Here is an 18,868-nt window from a genome sequence, read left to right on the forward strand (position 1 = left end):
TTACCAAAATGTTAATAATCTATGTCTTAAAACTTAAACACTGAACCACCAACAAATTAGATCTAAATAATTAATCCCACTATTGGAGAAGGATTATAGTGGTGGATTGAATATCAGATTTTTTTTAAAAAAGCACTATGTTTAGTGCATTTTAGAAATAATTTCATAAAATGGTTTAAATTTTTAAAATGTGGATTTAGAGAAATAAATTATCTAGAGAAAATGTAAGTTAAATAAAACAAATTCCATCTAATATGGAATAACCAACTTCTGGACAATGAAACATTTCTATGCATGATTTTACTATGTAGAAGTTTTTAGTAGCTACCTAATATTACACAATATTAAAAAACTCTCTGTCCTTGGAGAATTTATAGTTTAATGTGGAATAAGTACACTATGTGATAGAAACCCAAATGACAACAGCTAAAACAGTTTATAAAGAGAAAATGCAACAACCTAGACAGTGGTAGACTTTCTAGGATCATTGTCATCTGTGGCTGGTTTTTGGTTATCACTGGGATGCCCATCATTTATCTCTGCCCTTCTTTTACAACTACCTTTCAACTAGCAAACTGGAACCAATTATTCTATTTAGAGATTATCCATGAGGCACCACCCAAATTAAATACTATTAAACAGCAATTACATGACTTTTAGCACAGGTTATTTGGCTACTTGCAGCATAGGACAAAAAGAAGGAATATGATCTCCATTCACAGATGCATTTGTGGATATACATGGTATATGCTCATCATAATAATAAACATCATTGTTCTTCGGAATTATGAACTATCTCTTGAACTTAATTAATAGAAATTTAGGGTATAAAAATGATATGGGTTGAGAGGGAGAGAGATTGAGGAAACAAAATTAGTCACATACTAGAGTAATTTTTTTCAAAATAAATATAACCTGGTCAACATGGAAATCCTTCTGTTACTATTTCCTTCCTTTGTGTCTGTCAACCCAACTAGACCTCAAATCTCTAAGGCAGTGACTGCTTCTTTTCAGATTCAAATTTACCAAACAATTGTGCTGGATATTATTCCTGACATTCCTCACCATGCTGGACCAAGTACTCCTCTGTATTCCCAATAACATTGTGTGATATCTCTATTAGCTGTACTAATACCTCTGTAGATGCATTGAAACCCTCTGTATTGAAATTCTCTGTTTCCATGTTTGCTCTCCACTCTGCTAAAATATAAGCTCCTCAAACTATTATAATAATTTTGCCTTTTCAGTGGCTGGTACATAGAACTGAGTAATATTTATGACATGCAGTGTGAAAGACTGGCCAGGCACAAGAATGATAAAAAATACCTGAGAAATAGTGGTAGATGTGACTCAGGATTGTATTATTATTATTATTTGAACAACCTTGATTCCAGTATTTACCAAAATAATATAGTTGAAAAGAGCCAAAATGTAATTCTTCTGTAGCATGTGGCATTAGTTTAATATCTACCTTGTTCTATATTTTTTGTATCTCCTTGAGCGTTTAATAAATTTTATTAATACCTGATTTAAATTTTAAAGTAGATAAATGAAGTCTTAACAGAAACAAAAGGAAACTCTTAGTAAATGGCAGGAGTTGTTGTCTTGAATAAAGGAATATAGGTTGGGCCTAATTTGAAAAGCAAGAGTTTTTAAACAGATAAGAATAGGTAGAAATTTTTGAAAGCAGCAACTGGTGTGCCCAAAGCAGAATTAGCAACATTGTATATATTACAAGGATGGCCCCCAAAAGGCAGAGAATGGTTGGATACCTCAGTATTTTAAAGGAGGATTTCATTCAAAAAACCTTATGCATGATCTCATTTCAATTTTGATTTACTAGAAACATATGGTGGGCGTATGAACAGTTCCCTTCAAATCAAAATGCATCATCGTTTAGGAATATTCTGAAGGGGAAATAGTCTGTGACTGCATGCTCTGAGAACCATCTGCTCACCTAGCTATGTCCCTTAAAACTGAAGCTTTAGGATATCCTTTGAAATCTTTTGTTTCATATTATATAATGTGTGGTAACTGAAATGCCATTGCATTTGATTTTTGTGTGAAACAGGGCTAAGTCACTATTTAAAAGAAAAGAATGAGGTACCTTGCTTGGTGATTTAAGGAAAAGCCTTCCGCATAATATATTTAAGACATCTAAAATGCCTTTTGTCCTTAGGGTAGCACTGTAGTTCTTTGGTGCTTGAGTTGATATTGCAATTTAATACTGCACCTACAAAGAAAATTACAGTTTTTAAATTGTTTATTCCAAGTGCTTTCAAAATGAAGACACTACAAAAGTGGTAAAAGTATGTTGTTGGAAAAAAATGAAGTAGGAGATTATTAATTTCTTAAAGGTAAAGAATATTGCAAATTCAAAACATCCCATTCATTATCAATGTGGGGTCCTTCTACAGGTTTGCATATTATAATGTTTTTAAAATGGGAAACAAAATGACTTTGTAGCATCAACTATTTACATTCTCTAGCTGCTGAATCCTTTTCTTGCTGTGGAATGTGTTCATTTTATTGTGTCTTAATATTAATGTGTATCAAGAATATAAGAGAAATGTTAAATCTCGTCACATTCAGGTTTCAATAGTACTTCACATATTTTTTAAGAATTTTGAGCTACCCAATTTTATAAACTAAATTATTTTGTGCAAAAAAATTCTTAGCATCATGTGTTCCATTTAGCAGATGCCCAGTATTTTGGGGGGGCGGAGGAGGAATTGGGTTAAATTATATTCACAGTTGCTTAATGGAAGGACCACTTAATTTATATCCACAGACCTAGTAGTCTTGGGCAAGCCACTTAATTTCCCTGTCCTTCAGTTTCCTCATCTGTAAAATGGAGATATTATCTTGCACAGTTGGTCTAACAATCAACGCTTATGAGTAAAAAGCACATAGCATATGATACATGGTGGGCGCTTACTATATCATAGCTATTATTATTATGCAAATGGATTATTACTGAAGTAATGCACAAAAGTTTTTTTTTTTAATTTCAGGATATTACTAGGGTACAAACATTTTGGTTACATTTTATGTCTTTGCCTCACCCAAGCGAGGATTAGAGGCATGCCCTTCCCCTCTACAATGCTCACTGCATCCATTAGTTGTGAGTTTACCCCCCCCCCCCCACTTCCTAATCCCTGGAGAATATTACTACCTTGTGAGCACCATAGTGTTGATCAGTGAGTGCCAATTTGATGGCGAGTACATGTGGAGCCTATTCTTCTGATCTTGAGATACCTCACTTCGGATAATGGGCTCAAGCTCTATCCAGGAAAATATAAGAGGTGCTAGGTCACTGTCGTTTCTTATAATTGAGTAATATTCCATTGTATACATATACCAAATTTTAATAATCCACTCATGAATCGACGGGCACTTGGGTTGTTTCCACATCCTTGCAATAGTGAATTGTGCTGCCATAAACATTTGGGTGCCCATGTCTTTATTATAGAATGTCTTTTGCTCTTTTGGGTAGATGCCTAATATGCACAAAAGTTTTTATACAATTATATCAAATGTAGTTCTGGATCATAGACTCTGAGAAATACAGGGAGGATATAGAGAATTTAGGAAAATAAAAAAATTATTTAAACAGTTTGAAAAACACTGTAGAAATGTATTGCCACATACAATTATATCTGTCTATATATCTAATCACCATCTTTTTTAAAACACACAATAAAAGTCCAGTTTGCTATAGTTCATTATTGAGTTAATAGGAGCTTGGTGATTTAATCTAATAAAATGCACTTCACAGTAGGGTAAAGCCATGATGCCATCGTAAAGTTTGGAGAAGCCCACAATTATAGTGTATACATGTATCCACTCTGAGAACTAGTGGATCTTTATAGGGCTGGTATTTTAATTTCAGTACAATGATATTATTTATACATAACTATATATCAAATAAATTTGCTTAACCCTATTACAAATAAGAACTATTTTTAAACCATTATTTCCCTACCCTGGTTTGGAAATTGATAAAACAACTTAAAGCCCAAAAGCCTAAACTGTAATAATTCAGTCAACAATTTAAAGATAACTTATGTAGGCAGCTAGGAAAAAAATTATAAAAACTCAAAAATGTAGATTAAAGACAAAGCCCAGTTATCTAGAATTCTAAGGTGATAGTACATTTTTGATTCAGCATATTAAGCTACTTCTATGCCTTCCCTTTGCCTAGCTGCCATTTCTTAACTATGAAAGGACTTGAAAGTCCATCAGGGGTTTTGTCAGTAGCACAGAATAGTCATTTGAAGAAGATGGTGCCAGGCCAGACATGCAAAGATGTGTAAAGAAAAAAAAAAAGAAGATGATAGACCTAAATTCAGGAATATTAGCATATTCACCATGGTGCAGGTATGAGCTAAGCCTGGTCACAGGTGAAAGGCAGTAGTATGAGAACTCATGGAATTACCAAAGCTTCCTCACACAAAGGGATGAATGGTACTTCCTCCACGTACAGTTCTCAATGTCAACAGCCTATGTAAGGCTGCAATGACGATTTGTTTCAGTGACCGTTAAAAATACCTATATGTGCCATAGATTTAATGTGTAAAATTAAAAGGCAGTGTATATTAAATATTTCCTAGGGATCTGTGATTATGTGACCAAAGATCTGAATAATACTTAAAAACAAATCCTAAATTTTTTTCTACAGAAACATGATGAATATCTGGATAGTTGGCGAAATTTTAAAATATTCACCTGATATTTCAGGAATAGCCAACATTTCAATATTTGCTTTTTTACAGCATTGGATTGGATATGATTTTGTTTCTTTGTTTTATCCTAAGTCCATTTGTTTTCTTGTCATTTGCTATGATTACAGATAGAGGTTTAATGGTTAGCATTTGCAATATCATCAAATGATGGCATGTGTACGGCAGTATAGTACACAATATTTATTTTCATAGTATGAGTGCTACTTGACTCTGAGTGATTTTCTGTTACAAGATTTTCATTGGTTTGCAGGCCTACTTTACCTTGGCTTCTGAATATGCTGAAATCCTTACTTCTGCCCTTGGTTATAACACCTTTTATTTGTTAACATATAAAATGCTCTCAAATCTTTAACAATAATAAAGGCATTGGCTATTTTAACTAATATGAGCAGAATAAAACCAAAGGGAAACTTTCTGATGATTACAACAGAAAGATATAAAAGTTGATTGTTTTTCTTTTCCAAGAAAATTACGCTGGTGTTTTTGGTACATGCTGCTGATACCCTTAAGAGTTTGAGGTTGTGAATCCTCAACAGTAAACATCTTTAAAAATGTATAACCTTAGTTTGGTGTGGTGGCTCATTCCTGTAATCCTAGCACTTTGGGAGGCCAGGGGTTTGAGGCCAGTCTGGGCAACATAGTGAGACCCTGTCTCTACAAAAAAGAAAAGCATTAGCTGGGAGTGATGGTGCATGCCTGTAATCTCAGCTACTTGGGTAGCTGAGGCAGGAGGATCACATAAGTCCAGGAATATGAAATTGCAGCGAGCTATGATGATGCCACTGCACTCCAGCCCAGGCAGCAGAGAGACTCTGTCTCAAAAAACAAAAACAAACAAAATAATTACCTAAGAATACCACAAGAAACTGTCAGCTTTATAGTTACTTCATTACAGAGTATAGTAAATTCCAGGAAGATGGGACTAATTGTGGTAACTGGCATTTTACACTCAATAAACACTTTCCTTAATTTCTCCCCTATGCAATGAATCTCAGCAGAATACCTCTCTTTTGTGGCCTGGTTGGTACAGCATGGAATTGACATCAGATTAGCAACTGAGGAACAACTTTGTGAAACTGTTTATGGAAGTCCATTTGCAGAGTTCAAGATTGTGTTGTTTTTTTTTCTATCTCAAATCACCTAGCAACTTTAGATTCAGGCAGAAGTTGGAGTTTATTTTACAAAACACGAAAAAGCTTTTAAACCAACGCCTTTGAGGTAAATCTGTAGCAAAAGTGAGGCCACCTGCTGTTAAGAAAAGTGCTTACACTTTCAGCACATTTCTGTCCCCAATAGAGGGTACTGCTGAGTAAAACACTGCCATTATTGTGCAGATCCTATAGGTGGCAGCAGTTCCTACAGTTTCAGAGCATAACAATAGCTCGATTTGTGGGTCTAAGAATAAAGCTGTCATGAACTCATGGGATCTTTATACTGTAAGGGCTCTTCTTTGAAATGTGATACATGAGAAAATTACCATTAATTTTTAATTTCCCTTTTAAGATTTAAGTAGCTTATCTTTCTTTTAAGTTCCATTTTGCATTTGAAATCGTGTCCCCAAACAAGTGTTAGCCATAATTTTATGGTGTTACATTATGAAGTATAAATCTTTAGGTAATCTTAGGGAAAGATATGATAGAAAGTTTTTTTCCCCTTGTCCTTCCCACCCCCAGCCTTCTGCCCCAATTGCAAGAATAATCCATTGTTAATTTTGACTGCTGCTGCAGTCTTGAGAAGGAAATCTTAGCTGCTGTACAAGCATAATTTTCCTCATGTTCAGGAGCTGAGTGGTTAATGGTATAACATTGCCATTCAACTTCTAGAGGCTTTGAGTCAAATTGTAGCACCTATCAAAGAGTGATTTTTGTAACTGTCTTTAAGAAAAAGGATTTTTGAATAATACTGTAGTTTCTGTTAGGTGACTCAGAACTAAGGAAGTAGGTACCATACCCTTAGAGCAACTTACCCTTTGCTTCTGAGAAGAAGCAGAGTCCTCATTACTTTGGCAGGTTACTTGTGCGTGCACACACACACACACACACACACACACACACACACACACACACACACTTTCCCCCCATCCAGAATAAACTCCACATTAGGTATAAGGATTGTCATTCATTCCATTTTAATGGTTGAAGGGATTATTTAACATTTTTTTCCATGATAATTATTTTGTTTAATTCAGAGAGTTGTAAAATCCTAAATGAAACTAATTTTTTGGTTCAAGTCAAAATAGAGTTAAGCCTACTTATGGAAATGTTTATTCAGAAATTCAGCAACCCCTGTTTTTTTAGTTCAAATTAATTATCCAGAAACTTTAACATGATAATTTATTCAAAATAATATGAAAGTATGAGAATCCTATCTTTTTTTTAATTTCGGAAAGACTACGTTCTCTCTATTTATTTACCATTTGAGATAACAGAATAGTAAACCAACCGCAATACATGAATATCTTAATATTTTCTGAAGGGAATAAACTGTTATTCTTTTGGAACTGATCTATTTAATTAGAAAGATTTTAAACTGTTGAATCATAATTTTTGGAACTAATCTAAATCTATTAAATGAATTATTGAACTATTGCAAATTAAAACATACATATTTATATGCATTATACATATCATACACAGAGATACATATATACATTTCTTATAGCTAAAGGAAATGTAGCTTTTTGAGTTGTGGAACATTTGGATCACACAAGCAGTAGATGCATGCCTATACCTCTTTATCATCTATATACAAATTAACACTTATTAAACTTTACCTTCAGAATGATCTTTTCATAAAGAATGATGGGTGTTGCATATACTTCCATATCCCAATTGGTGAGAATGAATGGAAATAATATTATAATATAAAAGCAAAAAAGTTTGCTAGGAATCTCATATGCTCTTAATTGTTATATTGTACCTTGTCTACTACTTAACAATGTTGTTTTTAAAGCAGCTAATTGGAACAAAAATACAATTTATATTTAAATACTTTCAATATATGTTAACATAAAATCTATTTTTGATGACATAATGACAATTTAATTATATGCAAATATATATTTTTTGTCCTTGCTTTTGTTTTTAGCATATTTTTCATAGCTAGCCAAATAGCAAAAATCCATCACTTGAGACAAGGCTCTTTAGGTTATCTGCAAGCATTGTGTCTGTCTTCTCTTTGAAAATATTTGAAGCACCAAGATACCACAAAATAAATTGTATAATCATTTTGCAATTCTTTCAGAACCTTATGTTAAAATTAATTTATGTTAGTTTCTTATGTAAACTGTAAATATATAAGGGTGATTACTTTTAGTAAGATATTCCCTAATGTTAAAGTTGACATTTATATGTGTAAGTAAAATCATTTTGATGAATGAAAAAGCTTTTGATGAATCAGATATTATGAAAGCTTAGAGTTGTTTTTGGCAATTAAAATGCATGTAGTTTAAAAAATGAAGTAAAAAATATTTTAGGTATCATAAATATGGGGGAAAATGGGATATTTTGTTAAGCTTGTGCAGTTTAGACTCATTTAAACCCAAGTTTTAGAAGTTTCAATTCCTTATAATTAAAAATCTGCTGATCTATTTAAAAGTGAATATGCATTTAATGTCCACATAACAAACTTTAATAATAATAAACTTTAATATTAGTAGAATATTACCTAAAAGATGTTCACAGAAACTGCGGGTGTGTTTGAAAGATTAGGATAAGATTAACTTGCATATTTTGAGGGCAATTTTAGGGCTTAGAGAATAGTGTAACAGACTGATAGAGAAAGACTTTCAGGATAGGGAGTATAGTGACTGATATGCCTGAATTTGAGAAAGCAGCAGATACAATAAACCTCTGATTCTATGTAATGGGTGGTGAATACAATTTTCTCACTAATAGAATTTTCTATTAACCTAGTATCCATATATACATGTGGTACGTGTGACCAGTTTTGTAAGCATTAGGATATAGTAAAATAAACTTAATTTTAAACATACACTAAAAATAATTGTTTCTAAAAAAAATTAGTTAGGAGGCCTATGATTATTATCATGAGTATCTATTGCTGTTATAGAGTCCTGCTTGTTGGAGAAAAGAATTTGATAATGATTGAGCTTTCTGGTTACCTGGGTTCCAGATAAATAAGTTTGTTAATACTAATTCTACACATTTAAGTAAAGATATTTACTTATAAACATTTAGGTAAAATATTATTATATAAACAAAGCTCTATTCTGAGTAGATAATTTAAAATATGAGGGCCAACTGGGTGCCATGGCTCACACCTGTAATCCTCACACTTCGAGAGGCGGAGGTGGGAGGATCACTTGAGGCCAGGAGTTCGAGCCCAGCCTGGGCAACATAGTGAGACTCCATCTCTACAAAAAAGAAAAAATTAGCCGAATGTGATGGCGCGTGCTTGTAGTCCTAGCTGCTCTAGAGGCTGAGACTGGAGGATTGCTTGAGCCCAGGAATTGGAGGGTGCAGTGAGTTGTGTTCACACCAGTGCACTCCAGCATGGGTGGCAAAGTCAAATCCATCACTAAAATAAATAAATAAATGAATTAATTTTTTAAAAATGAGGACTTCAAGCAGCCTTTTCTCTGAGTGACCTACAAATTCCTGGACCCTAGAAATGGTCTTATCATTTACCCTAGGGGAGCCCTCTTTTTATAGGCCCCAAATTCTGTAAAATCCATGTTGGATATTATTCATGAGCATGTTTCTTCCTGTAGAGCAGAGAATGACGATTTGAAAGTTAAATTAGTATCATAAACACGCCAGGTATTCCAGCATATGGGGGAAATTATTCTGTTCCTTCATGGAATCCATATTGTCTTCACGTGCATCTGGTCTCATGACCCAGAAAAGGGGCCTTCTGAACCATGGGCATATAAAATCAGGCTCTGCTTAAAGTTAACATTCCCTAAAAGGGCACCAACTGTATCATAAAAAATTATAATGCTAATGCTATAGTTTTGAGTGCTCTCAAATCAAATCAACAAGTATATATAGCATGCATGCTGTGGGCAAGACATGTGCTTAGCACTGTATGAAAATACAATGAAGGTTCCTGCAATGGACATTTTCCTCTTTAGGCCTGAGACTCTCCCCATCTACTCTCTTACCTAAATGGCCATGTCACTTTCAGTCAGTATGAGAACAGCAATGCTGAATGTGAAATTTAGCTTCTTTCACATTTAAAGTCAACTTCACATTCAACTAAATATTTTTTTCTTAGTCTCTCTTTCTTATGTCCTTTCAGTAAGACAATGATGAAATCAAAATTAATAACTCATGAATTCAACCAGAAGTTTTGAGCAGTTTAAGCTGTAGGAATCCAACAGTCCCTGTCCTGAAATCCATTGTAGTTTAATGGACTGTGTTTGCCTTAAGGTTGTCACCTAGTTAATACAATATATTAAACATAGGCAATATAATTACTCTTTTATGTTTAGAAAGTCAGTATATGAGCAGGTATAAATTCTTGATGACACAACCCAAACTGGGATCCTAAATTCTTGACTTCTAATTTTAGACCGTTGTACTTCTAAATTTTGCTTGTAAGTTTAGATGTTGAGAATTCAGAGTACAAGGAAATATAAAAGCTATCATGTAGCTGAAATTCTAAGGAAAAATAATGCTGTTGCAGTTCTCAATGTAAAAAAAATAATTATATGAAAAAATATTCATTTTAAAAACTGATGTTCAAATAAAACTGGGCTTAATCAAAAAGAAGCAACCCCTGAAGATCCTTTGCATTGTAAAATTCTAACAATGTTGTGATTCCCATTGATTTTAAAGGGAGATATGAATGGAACCTCTGAATATCCTCTGAGACTTTAAAAGTATATGATACTGGCAATTATTATAAAAATGTATTTCTAGAGAAGTCTGAATAATTGCCTCTTTAAAAAATATGTTTCCTTGGAAAATCTCTAAGGGATTGAATAAGTTTCTAAGAACTAAGGGTGTGTTCCTAAAGCAATACCATGAACCTTTACTCTGAAACACCTTGTCCTGGTACCCCATGTCTTCTTTGCAGAAATGAGTACCTAAGTCCTAATGAGGAAAAACATACTCTAAAATGATCTGAGGCTATTGGGAGGGAGACAGATGAGGTATGGTTAGCAGACCAGAAACAAAAAGAGATGGATAGAACCAAAGTTTTTGTTTTCTTTGTGGAAATTGACAAATGATTCTAATATTTATGTGGAAATGCAAAGGATCAATAATAGCAAAGATCATCTGGAAGAAAGTTGGAGGATTTACACTAACAGTTATCAAGGCTTATTATAAAGCTACAGTAATTAAGATACTGTGGTATCGTTGTAAGTATTGATAAAAATCTAATGGAATAGAATAAAGTCCAAGGATAGACCCATACATATGTGGAAACTTGATTTTATAACATGAGTGTCACTGCAGAACAATGAAGCTGGTGGTATTTTCAATAAAATATTCTGATCCAACTGGATAGCCTTATCAAAAAAAATAAATCATGATCCTATACCTGACACCATATACACATATCAATTCCAAGTGGATTATAAATCTAAATGTAAAGGGTAAAGCAGTAAAGTTTCTAACACAAATATAAGAATATTTTCATGATTCTGAAATAGGCAAAGATTTCTTAAATAGGAAAAAACATATACAGAAAAGATTGATAAATTGGTTTACATTATTGTAATTAGGAATTTCTGTTACAGGAGGATGCTGTTTAGAAAGTGAAAAAGTAAGTTACAGAGTAGGAGGAGGTATTTGCAATGCACATAATGAAAGACTTATTTCTAGAATATAGCAAATTCTTAGAAATCAACAGGACAATTTCATAAATGCAAAAGATATGAACAGGCACTTCACAAACACTATATCCAAATGGCCAATAAACAGAAAAAGATGACGTAAGTAGTCACTAGCGAAATGCAAATGAAAACCAGAATGAAATAGCAATACATCCCCAACAGATGGCTTAAATTAAGAAGACTGACAAAACCAAGTATTGGTAAGGATGTTGAACAACTGAAACTCATATGCACTACTGCTGGAAGTGGTAAACCCATTTTGGAAAAATGCTTGACAGTATCTATTAAAACTGAACATATATGTACCCTGTTTCCTGGCAATTGCATTCTCAGGTATAGTTGACCATACAGAAATGTGTGTATATATGTACCAAAACACATATACAAGAATGTTCATAGTATTTTTGCTAACAGCTAAACCTGGAAATAACTCAAATACCCATCAACATTAAAATAGACAAATTGTGGTTTATTCATATAATGGAGTACTATAAAAGCCAAGAAAATGAATCAACTACTACACACAGCATCCTGGACAGATCTCACAAACAATGTTGAGCAAAAAAGCAGATTCAAAATAATACATATAGTTATACATCACTTAACAATGGGGATATATTTTGAAAAATGTGTCATTAGCTGATTTTGTCATGTAAATATCATAGAGTGTACTTACACAAACCTAGATAGTATAGCCTACTACACACTGACACTATGTTTATATCCTATTGCTCCTAGGCTACAAACTTGTACAGCATGTTACTATACTGAATACTGTAGGCAATTATAAAATGGTAATGTGTATCTAAACATTTAAACACAGAAAAGGTACAGTAAAAATACATTATTATAATCTGAAGGGACCATTGTTATATGTTAGGTCCTTCACTGACCAAAACATTGTTATGTGGCACATGACTATACTATATGATTCCATTTATATAAAGTTCAAAGGATGGCAAAACTAAGCTATAGTGTTAGTTTTGAACAGTCCATAACATAGATAAGGAGCTTTTTCTGGTTTGGGCAAAGTGGTTCACAGATGAGATAAATATCTTTAATTTAGCCACAAACTCATAATATGTACTGGCTTTGTTCATAGAATGTCTCAATGTTGCAAGACTCTTTGGGATGTGGTTCTTTACATACATAGAATAGTGTTTATGAACCTGAATATTGTTCAAGGCCAAGAGCTTTAGTAAGAGAGCTAAAGCCATTGAGTCCTGAGCGTATGTTGCTCAGCACAGATGCTACTTCTTCCAGAAAGTCTTCCCAGATCTATAAGGTTGCGCTATATGCTTTTCTACCATGCTCCCACCAATTCTGGATGTATCTCCAAGACACTGTAAGCTTCTTGAGGGAGTGACATTGTCTGTCTTGTTTACAATTCAAATTCCAGTGCCTAGCACAGTGCCTGGTACTTAATAAAATAAGCACATGAATGAATCTTTGTAAGTCAGTTGTTCATAACACAAGAGGTGCTCAGCTATGTTTTAACTATTTTATAGATAGATTTGATCATTTTGAAATACCTAATTCTTGTTAGCACTGACAATTAGGATGAAGGAATTGGGACCCTTTTGTAGGCACTTGCCTTTTGTTGTAGTTGTAGTTAAGTTTTACAGTAAAATAGAAACTTGAAAAGGCTTGGTATTCCTGGTTCTAGAACAAATCACTTTTCTCAAAGTAACAGTGTGCGCATCTTGAAGTTACTGTACAAAAAATGTGACATCAGTTCTTTTTTCCTGATAACATAGACTATAGTGATATTTTGCAATTGCTCTTAAATAATTTACAACTAAGAAAGAACTTTATAACAAAGTCATTATAAGTAATAATTTCTCAAATGTTTTTGGTGTTCCTTTTACTGTATAAAGTTGAAATATGTACTATCATGATAATTATAATCAAATAGAGAAGTCAGGCTTGAATTTCATATTTTTACCATTGGTATGCTTTCTGTAGAATTTACTGTGCTTTTTAAAAATGAAGTTTTGACATTGGATTCATAAGAACAGATGTCTATATCATACAACAAATATAAATTGTTTAATTTAATGACAATATCGAAACCAGACAACTGGAGTGAAGACAAATGAAATTCTTCTTTTGTATTGGCTGTTGTGTCAAGGCAATCATAGACACAATCTGTGTCCTGGGACAAGATGTGTGAAATGGATGCAAGTCCTAGAATTTCATCATTTTGTGCATTCAAATGGATAGACAGAAGACCATAGGCCCTTTAACTTAGAAATTGCCACAGTTCTTAATACAGTGGTTCTCCAGTGGCTTCACCTGTCACCTGTTCTAAGGCTTGACAGTACATCTTCCTCCATGAAGTAATTCTGCTTCAGCCAGTAGATTTTCAGATTCAAGACCTATAGAATGCTAGCATGTGAAAATAAAGAAGAATATTCACTAATATCCTCTAACATTTAGTTGAAATGTTAACAGAAGCAGATCATATTTGAAAATGAAGCTTAGTCTATGGTTAATAGTGTATGTCCTCTTAAAATTATCAGCTTTCATAAACTTAAATTATATATTTTTATTTTCCTATTTTGTGATGGTCGATACTTATTTCCAGTAGGGACAATATTAAACTGTAAGGGTTCCGAAGTACTCCAAGTTTCTCAATGACTCTTATTTCCAGATAAGAATAGAAAAATGTAATGTAAAAAATGTTTTAAAAATTTTTTAAAAAATCTTAGTATGTAATATAACTAAGGTGTTTTGCCTCTGAGAGTGTATGTGGCCAACTTAACTGAGGGCCAGAAACACTATTATGATGACATGTCTGATGAATCTTTCTTGGACCCAATGTCATTGACGATGTTGGTTTGTGGGTTGGCCCTTTTTCACCGTTTGGTTCATTGTTAGTGCCAATCAGTGATTATGATGCAATTCATGACAAAATATTTTTTATTTAAAAATGGGATACAGTTTTTTTTTTGTTGTTTGTTTTTTGTTTGTTTTTGAGACACGGTCTCACTCTGTCACCCTGGATAGAATGCAGTGGAGTCATCATAATTCACTGCAGCCTCAAACTCCTGGCCTCAAGTGATCCTCCCACCTCAGCCTCCCAAGTAGCTGGGATCAGGCATGTACCACCATGCCCACCAGATAAAGTTCTTTAATAGAGTACTTAAAAATATAGGTTTTTTTCTTAAGGCATTTGTACCTACTTTAAGGGTTTATTGTGGCAGAACATGTTTCTTTGATTTTATTTATTAGAGCTAAGTTATGTGATCTTTTGGGGACATACTGTATTAAGCAGTGGTTAACAGATAAAAAATGACTTTACTTTAAATCTTAAATAAGTTGTAATGACTTTAGGAGAAAGTCACCTTGTCAGGTAACTTAGGCCTAAGAAGCAAATATCTCTGTATATTCTCTATTTGAAAACAAAGTAACAAAACTTTTTGTTTTTAAGTTTTAATTCTAAACCTCTCTTCTAACCCATTTGAAAATCATTTCTCTTTCTCTCTCTCTTGAATCGAAACAATTCAGAGTATGTTCTCTTGTTTTTGTTTTGCAAAGTGCTAATCAAACTGCTGATGGTTAAAAAAATTATTTGATAATAATGATTTGTGCTTTTTGTTGTTTTTCTTTTTCATGAGATTTTTTTTCTCAGGGCAAGTTGATGAGGACGTTTTTGACCACCTGATTTTTACCTGCTGCCATTGACTTTTCCTTTTTGAAGTGTGACTAAGCTTTTGACAGCTCTTTCTTTGGTAATTCATAGAAGAAAAAGCCTTCAGGAAAAAAATATTTGTACTTGATTTTAAGGGGTAACTAAATTTCTTTGTTGTTTGTTTTTTGGAATTGCATTAAAGAAAATTATGAAATTGTAATGACAAAGTGCATATTTTTAAAGGTTTTTACTTCGTTTATTTCCTTCATCAAAAAAAAACCCAAGCAAACCAGTAACTGTTAACTCTAATTTATTTTTACTCTTCAAGTGACATTACTTTTAACTGGCTACATTTGGATAATAAAAGCCATGGATTTTAAACCACTTAGTAATTTGGTTTCATTTTTAACACAAATAACACCTTTTCATCCATTTTATATAAACTTCAAACAACATATGTTTTAACTTACTGCCAAATAAGAAGAAATGTGTTACATTAAAGTGCATGTTGTTTGCTTGCGCATTTGGAAATACCATTCATTTTATAGCAATTTTGAGTTATTTTTCTGTCACTTTGTATTCCTATTCAAAGAGACATACAGAAACCCTCACTCAAAACAACTCCCTTAGGGTTTACTCTTAGATGTCAGTAGACATGAGTGGAGGTACAGTATACAACAAGCTTAGGTCATCGAAATGTCAACTCTTAGTGACTTGCATTTATTATTATCCTTTGAATTATGTCCTCTTGAAATTCTGTGAGTGGGATTTTAATATATTTCTTTAATGTTTAGGTGGGCAAGAGAGAGATACTACCTAACCTTTTTTTTCTTCCACTGTTGGTATAAAAAAATGAGATACTCTCATTCTCTCTGATTTGGTCCAAATTTTAAAACTCATACAGAATGTGAAATGTTAATGACATAAAAGACTAATACACAAAAATGGAAATTTTTTCAACGTTAAGATGCAATTTGAAGTTTTGGATTGTTTTTAAATTAACAAAGTGAAGCTCAGATATTAGAGAAATTCAGAGCAAAATAGATTTGGTTGTATTCTTATTCTTGACTTTGGGGCCTAGAGACATTTTTTGGTTAAAAATCTGAAGAATAAAGGAAGTAGCAGACATAGAAACTAATACCTATTTTGCCTCTGTCTGGCTATGTGACCTTGGACAAGCCGTTTTATTTTCTGAGCCACAGGTTCTTTATATCCATGAAGTTTAAATTCTGCTGATGTGACGGCAAACACAGCGCAAGAACAATGCAGGACGGTGATGGGAATCTCAGGGTGACAGGAGGGCTGACATGCATAGGAAGTCCTGCCTCTGATTGAGTCTTTTTGGATAGCATAAAAATATCTGGGAAAAGGAGGTTATCAAAAATAGCCAATAATGTGGATGTTCTACCTTTATTTTTCTTTCCATCCCTTATAAACTGCAACAAGTTTAATTTAGTAGCCATCAACAAAAAATGGGTTAATATTTTTTCTCAGACAAAGGAAAAGCTGCATAGTGATTATACTGATGGGCATACCACTATGTTTTCTATGTTAGTTTCCTTATTTTCCTACAGTTTGAAAAGTTTGTTAAGGAGTGGGTAATTTCTCTAGTGTTCTTCAGCAGATTATACTGCAAGCTCTTTGTCTGGAAAGAGCATGAGATGTTTTGTAATCCGAGGAGCCAGGTTTATTCTCCACATTGCCTATTTGTCTCTCTTCTATATGTAAAATGATTGAAGAACATCACAGGATAAGATGTAGAGGAATAATAGAAAGCTCTTCTGGAGCTTCTTTGTGGTTCTAAGACAATACGCACTGGGAGGTTAGAAAAGATCACTTCTTGCAAAAAAATTTGTTTTTGAAATTCCTTTTCCTTTAACATCTTAATTGCGCCAAGAGAATGTGGTTTCTTTTAAAGAGTACAGATTAGAGTTACCTAAAACATACCAATTAGTATAGGAAAGAGAGACTCCATTATGGCAGATAAGGTTTAGATAGAATTTATAAATAGTAAATTAGAAACTTTTAGAACATCTCCAGGAAGCTTTCTCTGACCCATCTCACCTCCTGCCCCTGCTGGGTTAGGTGCCCCTCTGTGAAGCTCTAGCAATCAGAACACTGTTCTTAGCACATCATCAGTAGTCAGTGAGCTCCTTGAAGACAGGAACTGTATCTTTTTTTACTTAGATTTTTCATCGATGTCAAACAGTAGTTGTTCAGGAAATATCTGTTGAATGAATGTCGGGTGTAGAGTGATGGTGGATAGACCCTAATTCTGTTCACATCATTGTAAAATCAGAATGAGCAGTATGTTTAGGTTTGAAAATAATCTCACTGCTTTTGTTAAGAAGGAAATGCCACACTCACTTTGGCAGCACATATACTAAAATTGGAACAATATAGAGACAGAAGATTAGCATGGGCCCTGTGCAAAGATGACACGAAAATTCGCAAAGTGTTCCATAAAAAAAGAAAAGAAACAAATAAACAAATGCATCTGCAGTCTTTCATAAGAGTTGATATTTATTATTTTTGAGGACTGACTAGAAAAAGTATATCTATGTAAAGTTTTAATATAAAAATTGCATTACATTTTTACAATATGTAAAAAAATCATGAAAATATTAATATATTGTCAAAAATGTTGTCAATTCTGGGAACTTGACTTTGCTTTGGGTTTTTAAAAGCTTTTGTAGGGTTAATTTGAATACTGTCCTTTATTGGTGGCCAAGGATGTCAGTCAGAAGCAATTCTTACTACCAGTTTTTGACAAGTTACATGAGCAAGGCAGATTGGACCCAGGCTGAAATATCTGGTCAGCCTCCATTCCTTAGCAGCTGTCACAGTGTAGCTCCAGCTGTGGTAAGTACATTTCTCATTTCTTATTTATTACGAGCCTACAAAGAAAGCCACCAGTGAACAGGATCAACCAAAAATTTTACTCTCCTTCTATTGGGTTGCTGTTCAGTAGATCCAGTTTCATTTTCATTAATGATTAAATTAGATTTCTCTCACATATAATTGGATGCCTTTGGCAGAATCATGAAATCTAAAATATAGTAACTCAAAACAAAGGACAGTAAATAATCCTACACCTTAAATTCAGCAATTTTTTTTCTCCCTCTTGCATTCAGAATAAGGCCATAGCTGCACTGGGCCATAACCAAGTTTATAATTTTTTTGTCTTTTAGAGACAAAGTCTTGCTCTGTCCCATATTTATAATTTTTAAAATGCCAAAGAATTTGAAGTTTTCCAGGTTTTTTTTTTTTTTTTGTAAAAGTCCTCAGTACAGTTTTACACTATCCTTTATATTGACTGATCTAAAGATTTGACTGTTAATTTAAACAGCATGATTATACTTTTCTTCTAAAATAAATCGAGGCTTTTTAAATGAATTGATCCCTTACTGTCCTATAACAATAAAGCATATTCAGCAGTCATATTTTTCAAATACTATTGCACAGTCTTGTCAATACTTGAAGAGAAGAACAGCTGTTGTCTGGTGAGTGAGGGTTAAAGGTAAACACTCCCTGCTGATTCAAAGAAACACAGGCACCTTACTTATTATGTATGTGTAAGTAGAGCTCAGTAGAAAATATTGTCAGATTTCATGTATATTTCATAGAGTAACAACGGCATTTTCTACTTTTGACTAATACACCCTTTAGAGCCAATCCTTGTAG

The 18,868-nt window shown here is 33.4% G+C and overlaps 1 protein-coding gene and 1 non-coding gene across 5 annotated transcripts in view; both read left to right on the plus strand.

Annotated features, from left to right (window-relative positions):
* Positions 1 to 18,868, plus strand: part of CAMKMT (calmodulin-lysine N-methyltransferase) — a 325,200-nt gene that overhangs the window by 86,653 nt on the left and 219,679 nt on the right. The gene's annotated exons all lie outside the window — the stretch shown is intronic.
* LOC123637600 lies at positions 17,548 to 17,654 on the plus strand. The gene has a single exon (XR_006734961.1). It is a non-coding gene; the product is annotated as a U6 spliceosomal RNA (small nuclear RNA).

The sequence above is a fragment of the Lemur catta genome, chromosome 4, assembly GCF_020740605.2.
Source record: "Lemur catta isolate mLemCat1 chromosome 4, mLemCat1.pri, whole genome shotgun sequence".
NCBI lineage: Eukaryota > Metazoa > Chordata > Mammalia > Primates > Lemuridae > Lemur > Lemur catta.